Here is an 11,893-nt window from a genome sequence, read left to right on the forward strand (position 1 = left end):
TGTTTTCTTAGACGCAGGCAGACTCCATGTTGGGAATCAGAACCAGGAGGGTATCAGAGGTTGATGTGTTGTCAGTGCGAGAAGCAGGTAGTCCCCACAGTGTCATCACAGCCAAGGATCCACAGTGACAATGATACGAATGAGGATGAAGAAAGAGAGGACAGGATGACCCAGGCAGAGGGACCCCAGCCATCACAGAGCCGGGGGAGGGGAACATCCAGTGAGATAGGGATGACAGTAGCTGAGTCCAGGGAAAAGTTGGTTGGGATTTAAGAGGCGGCATGGTGGCTCTGTAGGATAAGCACTGAACTGTGAACCACAGGCTTGTAGTTTGAGTCCACCAGCTGCTCCAGGGCAGAAAGATGAGGCTTTCTGCTCCCACAAAGAGTCACAGCCTCAGAAACTCTATACAGGGTCGCTATGGACTTAGTAACTACAGGCTTACTAATGAAAGGACTCCTGGTACCACAGTCATTAAAGCACTCAGCTATTAGCCAAAAAGTCAGTGGTTCAAACCCATCTCCACTCTATGAGAGAAAGATGTGGCAGTCTGCTTCTGTAAAGATCATAGTTTGGGAAACCCTTTGGGGCAGTTCTACTCTGTCCTCTAGGATCGCCAAATCAGAAGAGACTCTATGACAATGGGTTTAAATGTGGTTCCGGGTCAGTGATGAGAATTCACAATGAAGTACTGAGAGGTTGTACCAGAGGAAGTAGAAATCCTGACCCCAGGGACGAAGTGAACCTGACACTACAAGGAACCAATGTACGTCATAGACTGAAGCAAAGGTGTGGAGTGAGTCCATTTAGTCAACACATGTTTATTGAGCACCTACTATGTGCCGACCACTGTGCTAGGCACTGGGGATACAGCCATGAAACAAGGCAGAAGAGTCCTGCTCACACCGAACTAATTCCAGTGGAGAAGGAAAATCACCACATAATTACTCAGCACAAGCAGGACCGGGTGGTAATGGCTAAGTGTCACAAGGAAAGGCAGCTGAAGAAAGGAAGGGGTGCTGTTTTAGATCCGGCGGTCAGGGGAGACTTCTCTGGGGAGGTGACAGGGAGCAAAGACCTGTTGACGCAGGAGTGAGCCATGTGAATATCACCAAAAGCTGTCCTTGTTGCCACACATGCCGTAGTCCAGCTGTGAGCATCAGAAATGCAGCTAACCATGGCTGGAACAGAGAGCATTCACTACAAAAGAAGTCGAGGTAGAGGTCCAAGGCTGGAACTGAGGGTTAGGGGGGCCCTCAGGGCTCCAGTTGCCCCTCTCGTCCTGCTTCCACTATCCTTAGTGTGTGGCTTTGGTCCTCAAGGTCACGAGCCAGGAGAACACCAGACACGGAGGGAAAGTTCAAGGCAGAAATATGAGGGAAGAGGCAAGAACGCAGGGACAAAAAGGCATCAGTTGAGTTTGCCCATTAGTCCCACCCATGATGCCTGTCATGTCTTAATGGCCAGACCTGGGTCACATGGCCACCTGTGCAGACAGCTTGGGAAAAGGAAGATTTGTGTGGGGCTGTGTCAGCCAGTCAGTCCATCTGCCCTGCATTGGGAACCAGCCTCCCAGTGTGGAGGGTGGCTTTCTGGTGTCACCTGCAAAACCCTCCCCCTCCTCTGATGAGAAATAGTTCTGAAGGGAATCAGGAGAAGCAGCCCAGCTCTGTTACAAAGCAAATGTGTGACCTCAGCTCAGTTACTTCCTGTAGCTGGAACAATCCTGGAATTTGTCATGAGTTCCAGGTGCCATCTCCATCTCAGCCACAGAGGAGGCTGCCCCTTCTTGTTGTTGTTGTTGTTAAGTGCCGTCAAGTCGGTTCCGACCCATAGTAACCCCATATAGGGTTTCCGAGGAGCAGCTGGTGAGCTTGAACCACCGACCTTGTGATTCAAACTGACTTTGCAATCCAGCGAATCAATAGCGCTACACCAGGACTACAAGAGTCCATTGTTGTTGTTAATTGTTATTGAGTACTGACCCATAGCGACCCTGTATAGGGTTTCCAAGGAGCAGCTGGTGAGCTTGAACCACTGACCTTGTAGTTCAAACAGCTTTGCGGTCTGGCGCATTAACCCACAGCGCCACACCAGACTCCCAGGCTTCCCCTTAGAGTCCCTAAAAATCCACTGAGTCTTGGAGAGGCACACAGAATGGGCATGCCCCTAAAAGTGATGTAAACTCTGAGGGCACAACCCAGCAGTCAGAGTAGGGTATTATACAGCTGAGAAGAGGCTGGTGGGTTTGAACCGCCGGCCTTAAGGTTGGCAGTCCAGTGTTTATCCTACAGCGCCACACCAGGACTCCAAAAAAAAAGAAAACCTTCACCAATCAAGATTGTTTTTAACGCATCTTAAGGTAATACTAAACACACACACAAAAATCAATGTAAAAAAAAAAAAAATCCATGATGAATAAAATATCCACATTTTCAATAAAGACAACTCCAAATCCAGGCTTACTGCCTTTTTCCTTTGCCTCCCTCTCCAGTCTAGCTCAGCATGCTGCAGTTACTGCTCCTGTCTTTATCTGAAATGTGGAAATGCTGTTCATCATGGGTTTTCTTTTTATTCGCTTTGTTTTTTGAAAAATTACATTCAAATATTATTTGATGGCTCAGTCTTTTGGCATTCCCTTAACTTCTGCATCTAAAGCAAACTCTCTCTCTTCACCCTCACACTGGTCCTGGAGCCCTTTAGGGAGAGCCCCTAGCTGGGCCCAGGCCAAGCCTGCTGGTTAGCATTTGACTGTAACGCCAAATGTCTGCAGACTTTGGGTTTGCACAGTGGAAGCATGTAACTTTTAGCTCTTGGACATGAGGTGTTTGGATTAAAGGCCCTAGTGTTTCTTTAATAAGAATAGCAGGCTGCAACCATTAAAAATTTAATCCTACAAATGAGTAGCTCCTCTCTGAGGTGCTTTATTTATTTAATCATAGTAAATTTGGGCCAAACCCTCTCCCGGGGCTTCCAGCACCTGCCTCCACGTTCGAGAGGTGCTGATTTGCTAGGACCACGCCATCCTCCCCAAATCCCTCTGCCTTTGTCTCCCCTGGCCTGCTGGCTCACCGGGAGATAAAACACCTTAGCCTCATTACTCAGATGGCTAATTGCGAACTGATTTAATTAAAGTATACAGATATTTCCCCAAGTTAGTTACATTTCATATCATTCCATTAGGGGTAATTGGCTGGAATGAGGAACCGCAGAGAAGAGGCTGGCCAGGTGGGTGGGGAGTTGCATTCACCCTCCATCGGCAGAAGGCTTGCTGCAGGTCCATTTGCGGTGGTCTGGCAGGCAGTTCTGGCAGTCTCTGTGACCCACCTCGAATCAATAGCTTACTGAGGACACCCTGAGGCATTTTAATCTTAGACAGTAAACTGCCCACTGCCTGGACTAGGGACCTGGGTTTGAAGCCCACTAATGGACTCTTGGGAGTCCTGGTGTGGCACTGTGATTAATGCATCCAACTGCAAAGCCATTTGAACTGCAAGGTCAGTGGTTCAAACTCACCAGCTGCTCCTCGAAAAACCTATACAGGGTCACTATGGGTTGGAACTAACTCAATGGCAATTAACAACAACAATAGACTCTTGTAGTCCTGGTGTAGCACTGTTAATGTGCTGGATTGCAAAGTCAGTTTGAATCACAAGGTCGGTGGTTCAAACTCACCAGCTGCTTCTTGGAAACCCTATACAGGCTCGCTATGGGTTAGAACTGACTCAACGGCACTTAACAACAACAACAACAATGGACTCTTGGTGTGGCACTGTAGGATAAGCACTGGACTGTGAATCACAAAGTTGGTGGTTCAAACCCACCAGCTGCTCCTAGGAAACCCTGCATAGGAATGCTGTGAATTGGAATCGCCTCCTTGGCACTTAACAACAACAACAATCCCTGATGTGGCACTGTAGGGTCAGCACTGGACAGCTGACCACAAGGTCAGCAGTTCAAAAACCCACCAGCTACTCTCAGAAGCCCTATACAGGATTGTTATGAGTCAGAACTGATTCAACAGCAGCAAATAGCCCTTACTGCCTTTGTGACCTGGAGCAGTCTCTTAACTTAGCTAAGCCTCAGTTTCTTCCCCTGTAAAATGGGAGTGATAGCAATGTTTACCTCAAACGGTTGTTAGACGTTTAAACAAACCCAGACTAGAAAGCCTTCATCATAGTACCTGTTGTTCAGTGTCATTGAGTCGGTTCTGATTCGTGGTGACCCTGTATAAGGCCATATGTGGGACTTAACAGTGACAACTACAACACACAGGGCTGGCCCTGCAATCAATTCTTCTCAAGGAGATGGAAGCTGAAGTTGTTTTGTTCTTGGGTAGGGTTCCCAAGACGTCTTGTTTATAGGAGAGACGGCACCCCTTCCACCTGTCTTCCTCCCACCCAGAATGTGTTCTTGATGGTTAGCGCTCCAGGAGTCATCTTATGATCATGAGGTGGCCTGGAGGATGGAAGCCACTTGGTAAGGAGGGCAGACAGAAAGAAGTTGCCAGGGTCTTTGGTGACATTTTGGAGTCCTCCTCTTGACTATCTCTGGCTTGCATAGGACATGAGAGGAGGGTACACCTCATCTTATGCATGCTTTTGTATTTCTTCAGCCTTGGTTTTTCAGGTCTTGGTGACTTGTAGTCAAATGTATCCTAACTAATACAGGATATTCTATGTGACTATTAAAAGGTTGACCTGTGAGCTGCCTTCACCACCATTCCTTTCTCTGATTGTCAGTAGCCAAGGCAGACAGGCTAGGGAGGAGGTTTCTTTGTGACCGACAGCTCTGGTATAGTAGAAGTCAATGAGGATTTGCTGCTGAAAGATTTGGATTTAGTTACTGTTTTGTCCCTTGCTGGTTGTATGACCTTGGAAAGGTCTCTAATTCTCTCTGGACTTCAGTTTTCTCATCTGTAAATTGGGTATCCAAATAGCAATAGTGTACCCACTTGGTGGGGGTGAATGAAATGTATGTGAAATGCATGACAAATTGGAAAAAGCAGTACACACAGCAAGAGATGTAATTATTGTCAGACAAGTCTGTGGCTTTTCCTGAGCCCCTTCTCTGAGCACAGCCTTGTAACAGGCAAAGGGAATACTAGATAAGCAGAAGCCATGTCCCTACTTTCAAGAAGCTGAACTTCTGCAGCTCTAAATAAAGGAGTCCTGGCATGGCGCTGTGGGTTAATCCGCTGGACTGCAAAGTCGGTTTGAATCACAAGGTCAGCAGTTCAAGCTCACCAGCTGCTCCTCGGAAACCCTATACAGGGTTGCTATGGGTCGGAACTGACTTGACGACACTTAACAACAACAAAAATGCATATAGCTGGTGCTCCCTATTTAAGCTAAACGTAATTGGTTTTATGTCTGCTCTTCATGAGCTCTGGTAGTGTAGTGGTTACAAATCGGGCTGCGAACCTTAAGGTCAGCAGTTCAAAACTACCAGCCATTCAGCAGGAGAAAGATGAGGCTTTCTGCTCCCGTAAATATTTATAGCTTCAGAAACCCTGTACAGGGTCGCTATGGGTCGGAACTGACTCCACAGCACTTAACAACTGCTCTCAGAACAGAGAAGACACAATGCAAAATTCTGGCTCTAGGCTAGGACACTCCTCTGGTTCTCTGGCCAGAGAATATGAAGAAGAACTTTCTCAGCAGTATGAGTTCCCTTTTCCCCACCCCAGCTGGACATGTGGGAAGGACTGGCACAGGGCTTACTCAGGACCCCAAAGCAAGTTTGATTATCAGGGAGACGGTGCCTCTGGAAGATCCCCCAAAATCCCCTCACTGCAAAGCAGAATAAGACACAGGTGGCTATGTGTGTGCACAGAGGGGGTGGTGTGGGTGGTGGTATTTATTTGTAGAGGGGAGTAAGAATGGCTTGGGGAACCATATCAATTTCCTAGGGCTACCATAACAAATTACCACAAAACAGGTGATTTAAAACAACAGAAACGTAATCTCTCAGTCTGGAGGCCAAAAGTCCAAATCAAGATGCTGGTGGGACTTGACTCTATTTCCTGGCTTCTTTACTGCTGCTGGTGGCTGGCAGAGACCTCCCATGTTCCTTAGCTTGTATACTCATCACTCCTATCTCTGCTGATCTTCACGGGGTCTCTGTTCTGTGTGTCTCTGCATCTCAGAGCTTCTTTTTCTTATAAGACCACCTGTAACTGGAGTGAGGTTCCAGCAAAGTGACCCATGATGATTTCATCTTGAGATCCTTAACTCCAGAAATTAGGATGTGGGCATATTTGGGGAGGGGAACTGTCTTGATGTGGTATTGTAGGATAAGCACTAGACTTACACAAGGTTGACAGTTTCAAACCAACTAACCGCTCCTTGGAAACCCTACACAGGTTCGCCATGAGTTGGAACCGATTTGACGGCACATAACAAAAACCACCTTCAACCCATGGCAAGGGCAGAGACCAAAGGCTATGCATTTTGCAGTCTTGTGTTTTACATCCCTGCTCTCGGATCTGTCCATGTTGTTGTTTTTGTTATGTCTTTTCTGTATTTATTGTTTTCTTTCTCTGTTTCATCTTCCTCCCTTATTATGATCTGAGCTCCCACTGTATACAGGTTCCTATAGCACGAGTAGTAACAATAACAATATACCAACATCAGTTATGCACCTGGCACTATGGGAAATATCTTTGAGCTTTACCTTTTTTTTGTCCCCAAAATTATTCAATGAAGCAGGCACTATGATTATTATCCTCATTTTACAGATGAGGAAATGGAGGCTCAGAAAGGTTACGACACTTGTCTAAGGCCACACAGCTAAAGAGTGGAGGGGCTGGGATTTGAAGCCTACTGTCTGATTCTAAAAGTGCCCTGGTGGCACCATGGGTTAAGCACTGGGCTGCTAACTGCAAGGATGATGGTTCAAACTCACCAGTGGCTCTTCGAGAGCAAGATGAGGCTGTCTGCTCCCCCAAAGACTGACAGTCTCAGAGGGGTGCTAGGAGTCAGAACTGGCTCCCTGGCAGTGGGTTTGATTGGGTTTGGGATCTGACTTCAGTGTCTACTCTGAGCTCTGTGAAATGCGGTGCTGGGAGTCCTACTTCAAGGAGGCGAGGCAGGCTGTATTCTCAGAACACTCATGTGTATTACAAGGTCTGAAACAGCAGCCTATTGGCCAAATTCACCTGCCACTTAAAGTTATAAATAGAGCCTTATTGGACCATGGCCACAATCATTTATTTGCCTTGTCTTTAGTGTCTTTCCTGCAACAAGAGCAGAGTGGAATATTTGCAACAAAGACCATCTGTCCCACACAGCTTAAAATACTTGCTCTCACACTCTACACAGAAAAAGTTTGCCAACCTCTGATCTGTAGCAACCAATCTACGTGCCCATCATCCAGTCAGCATGGATTGAGCACCTCTTGCATGCCTAATATGTGCTGTAAATCCTAACTTCTAGGCTTGTGGTCATAATCCCATTTGGGAATGGGATGTCTGTTATGTTAATGAGATGGTATGAACATCGGGTGCATTTTGAGTCCATGTTTTGTGGGGGTTTTTTTTTCAGATATAAAAAAGATTCAGCGCAAGCTAAGAAGCAGAGATGGGGGAAGAGAGATGCCAGGCCACATGAAGATCACTAGGGACAGAAGTTCAGAAGAAACGTGGACCTCCCTTCAGCATCGACAGAGAAAGCCTTCCCCTGGAACTGACACCCTGAATTCAGACTTCTAGCCTCCGGAACTTCGGGAACATAGATTTCTGTTTGTTAAAACCACCCAGTGTGGCATTTCTGATACACCAGCACTAGAGAACTTAGGCACTAGGTATTGGTAATTCCAAGACTAAGTGGATGTAGTCCCTGCTCCCGATTACCAGTGAGGCAAACCTATGTGACAGATGAGGAGACTGGTCCAGAACCACTGAGCTCCCCAGATTCCAGAGAGATCTGTACCGACATGTACCTGAACCTGGTCTCCTGACCCTGAGTCTGGCGATTCCCTCTGTCCCACTCCACCATAGGTGACCTCCACAGGCCCTGTTACATTAGTGAGGAGAGAGTGTGCAAGTGACCCTTTTCCTGTCTTGGTCAATCTCCTCCACCAACTCCCACTTGCTGGAAAGCCAAAGGAAGTGGTAGCACTTCATTTGGGAAGAAAAAAAAAAAAATGTATTTAAACTCAAATCAAATTCACTGCTGTCAACTTGATTCTAACTCTTAAGACAGAGTAGAACCATTTCATACGGTTTCCAAGATTTTACAGAAGCAGATTGCCTCATCTTTCTTTCTCAGGGTGGCTGGTAGGTTCGAACTGCCAACCGTTAGGTCAGCAACATAATACTTAACCTGTTGGCCACCAGAGCCCCTATAATGATATCAATGACCATTTATTCATGGCAGTTACCCAGAACTGTACAGTGCGCTAAGCATACTAGGTACTTACCTCTTTTAACTGTACAACAACCCCGACTGATGGATATTGGGGTTCTATCCGGGTCTCTGTTTCTAGCTAAAGCAACAGGGATCCCAGGGATTGACAGACTTGCCCAAGGACACGAGACCACAGAGCTGGGATGTGGTAGTGCTAGAACTGGAACCCAGATCCACCTGGTATGCCCCGACAGCTGTATTCAAAGATTGGGACTGGGGAGCAGTGAGAATGGGTTTGCTCACCTGGAAAATATACGTAGTTGGAAGTTTGTCCTTGGGGTTCAGTCATTCTTATAGTTGAACCCTCAACCTTAAGCCCTCCTTCTCCCAGTCTCTCCTTCGTTGCTTCTACAGTCTACGGAGCACTAGGCCACTCCCCAGAGATTCTGCTCCTTAAAGGTAATTAGTTACAAAGGGGAGTCCCTAGGTAGTGCAGACAGTTGACACACTCGGCTGCTAACCAAAAAAGGTTGGAGGTTTGAATCCACCCAGAGGTACATAGAACCAAAGGCCAGGTAAGCTGCTTCTGAAAAATCAGCTGCTGAAAGTCCTCTGGAATGCAGGTCTACTCTGACACACATGGGCTCACTATGAATTGGAATGGATTTCACTACAACCTTTGTTTTCTTCTTATTATTTTATTTTCTCTTGGCTGGTTTTTGTTTTAACTATCAAGGCCTCATGTTTTAAAGGTAGAATTTTAGATTTCCTCTATCTAGGTCCAGGAGCATGGCTTTCCTGTATCCCTGAAGCAACATCCCAGAGGATCAATCACCCTGCACCTACTTACAAGGCAAGCCTTGGGCTAAAGCCAACAGAGAGGCACCAGAGACACTGGGAGCCCAGGTTCTGATCCTGCCTCTGCCTCCAAGTGCTCCCACTTCTTTGAACCATGGTATCCTTTTCTAGAACAAGAGGATGCTGGGTTAGTGAATGTTTTCATGCTGCCTGCCTGCAAACTGGGGTAGGGAGGAGATCTGAGTTTCACAGCTGCTGCAGACAGAAGGGCTAGGACAGTGAGTTAGCTTGATGTGGTGGCCACCTGACCTCTCATGCTCCATCACCTCAGACCAGGGTCTTCATCATCCTTTCACAAGCATCCTTTCCACCCTCCCTGTTTCTGTAGACCTGGACCTTCCTTTCACCCCTGAGTTAAAGATACAGAGATAAGCCCCACAGAATCCCTGGAAAATGGTCCACCGCCCCTGTCGTCTCCCCCCTTTATCGCCTCTCCATCAGCCAAGAAGCATCCACTCAACACACAAGCTGGCCCTGTGTGCACCCTGCTCAGGAAGCCCCTGCCTTCCTCCACATCTTGACCTCCTGCCCCTTTCAGGTTAGGTCAAACTACTCACACCCCTGCCTGGCTGAGCACCCAAGCCCCCAGAGACCTTCTTAGGGTCTTCTGGCCCTCCACCCACCTTACTGGTGTGTTTACTTAAGGCTGAATTCTATATCTGGAAGTTCATTAATTTTTTGTGGGTGCCAAAATGCGGATCATTTGTGCTTATCCGCAACTAAATAAGTCAGGTCATAAGAGGTAATGCCATGGGTAGTGGAATGTAAACAAACACATTCTACCTCAATAAACATGCTAATTTCCAGCTATAATATTCACAAGTAAAAGATCCATCACGCCGACCCTATTTGGCAAAGGCAGCGGGCCTCATCCGTCAACGAGGGAGGCTCCCGCCAGTTCTCTGCGGGAGGGAAATAGTACAACTTAACTTGCTTGATGACGCCCTCAGGGGAAAACATGAGCCTCATAAATGAGTCTGGAAATGTGATAAAAGGATAATCTTGCATAAATGAGCCTATATCATCATTACCTGCACCGACCAGGGCCAGACGCTAGGCTTTGAGTGATGTAGTCACATTTCATATAAATTAAGGCTGAGGTGCGCCAGACCAACAGGAGCCCTCTGTCCCCACCATGTCCACTGGTCACCCAAACCTGAGGCTGCCACACAGGAGGCAGGTGGGGCCTTGAGGAAGTTCATCCCTGGTTGGCGCTGGGGCATTGGGGTGGGAAAGATTCAGACAGCCCAGCCTGACCCAACCACAAGTATGCCCTTGGCAAACAGGTGAAGCCAAGCAGGGGATATTTCCTTTCCTCCATGTTATAGATAGACTGAAGATCAATGATTTCCTATGTGAGGCAATGTGGCGCCATTGTAGAGTTCTTGCCTTCTTTGTGGGAGAGCCAGGTTCAGTTCCAGGCCAGTGTACCTCATGTGAAGCTACCACCTGTCTGTCAGGGGAGGCGTAGGTGCTGCTGGGATGCTGAACAGGTTTTCAGGTAACTTCCAGACTAAGACAGACTAGGAAGAAGGGCCTTGCACTCTCCTTCTGAAAATCAGCCATGAAAACCCTATGGGTCACAAGGAATGCAGGACACACACTCATGTTGAGAGGAGACGAGGACCTTCCTCCAGAGTCTATGGAATACTTACACCTGACACTCTGAACTAGGATTTCTAGAGCCCTAAACTGTGAAAGAATCCATTTCTATTTCTTAAAGCCATCTACTTGGGCTGTCTGTTCCAGCAGCACCAGGTAACTGAGACAGCAGCTAAGTGAAAGGTGGAAGGTTCGAGTCTACCCAGAGGCTCTTCAGGAGAAAAGATCTACTTCTGAAAAATTCACCACGGCAAACCCTGTGAAGCACAGTTCTACTATGGCACACCGAGGGGTCGTCATGAGTCAGAGTTGATCTGATGGTAAATGGTAATTGTCAGCAGACCCCCACCCAGGCCGAGGCCAGTTCTCCCATGGTGCATCTCTCTCTTAACAATGAGAGAGCCACACTTCAGGAGCTTGTGTGATTTAGGGGACCTGCTTCAGGGTTAATTTTCTGAAGGGAAAGAAAGGTATAAAGGCTGTTGGAAAATTGAGCTGTCGAGCTCACTGGAAACCTGAGCTGCAGAAATCTTAGTAAAAAACGCTGGCTGAGAAAGCACTGGCCCCTGCCAAGCAGGGCGGATAGAAGCTTGCACATTCCCAGGTTGCGTGTTTCAAATACTTTCCGTGGTTTTGCCAGTGGAGGACCAGGAGAGAAGAATCTGTCATTATCAACCTGGGCCTGCAAAAGAGCTTGGCTGGCAGGGAGTGGTGAAATCGCAGGAGCTGGAAAACCTGACTCATGAGCTTCAGAACACGGAAGGTGTGTGTGTGTGTGGGGGGGGGGGAGGTGGGATGAAATATGACCTCAGGCCCGAAGGGAAAGGCCTGGAACCCTTTAACTCACAAGCCTTTTTGTGGGCTGGCCAGGGCAGACACCCATGCCCTTTGTGGCAAGAGCCCTGAACAGTTTCCCCAATGCTTTTCATAGGTACAAATATTTGTAAGCACCTAAAGAGCCCTGGTGTGGCATCCTGGTGTGGTGTTGTAGGCTAATGCATCAGACTGCAAAGTCATTTGAACTGCAAGGTCAGTGGTTCAAGCTCACCAGCTGCTCCTTGGAAACCCTTCAACAAGACGGCACT

This window comes from Chrysochloris asiatica, unplaced genomic scaffold (genome assembly GCF_000296735.1).
Source record: "Chrysochloris asiatica unplaced genomic scaffold, ChrAsi1.0 scaffold00004, whole genome shotgun sequence".
Taxonomy (NCBI): domain Eukaryota; kingdom Metazoa; phylum Chordata; class Mammalia; order Afrosoricida; family Chrysochloridae; genus Chrysochloris; species Chrysochloris asiatica.